Below are 403 nucleotides of genomic sequence, written 5' to 3'. Positions count from 1 at the left end.
AAATGGACCTAAATGACCATAAAATGGCCCCAAATGGACCCAAAATGGCCCTAAAATGGCCTTAAATTGACCCAAAATGGACCTAAATGGACCCAAAATGGCCTTAAATTGACCCGAAATGGGCCTAAATGGAAAGAAAATGGACCCAAAATTGTCTTAAATGGACCCAAAATGGTTCTAAATGGACCCAAATGGCACCAAAATGGCCTTAAATGGACCCAAAATGGACCCAAAATGGATCCAAGTGGCCTTAAATGGACCCTAAATGGTCCTAAATGGACCCAAAATAGCCCCAAATCTGCCTTTTTTGACCTAAATCTGCCCTTTTTTGCCCCAATTTCTGCCATATAAAATGAAGGGGGGGAGGTGACCTAAAATCCTGTTTCTGTGCCTTGTTTTTAGG

At 41.9% G+C, this 403-nt stretch overlaps 1 protein-coding gene across 1 annotated transcript in view; it reads left to right on the top strand.

The window, feature by feature from the left end:
* Nucleotides 1-403, top strand: part of LOC107307415 (1-phosphatidylinositol 4,5-bisphosphate phosphodiesterase beta-3-like) — a 4,948-nt gene that overhangs the window by 1,439 nt on the left and 3,106 nt on the right. The gene's annotated exons all lie outside the window — the stretch shown is intronic.

Source organism: Coturnix japonica, unplaced genomic scaffold (genome assembly GCF_001577835.2).
Source record: "Coturnix japonica isolate 7356 unplaced genomic scaffold, Coturnix japonica 2.1 chrUnrandom591, whole genome shotgun sequence".
Taxonomy (NCBI): domain Eukaryota; kingdom Metazoa; phylum Chordata; class Aves; order Galliformes; family Phasianidae; genus Coturnix; species Coturnix japonica.
Note: the sequence above shows the minus strand (reverse complement) of the source record. Positions and strands in the feature narration are given on the sequence as shown.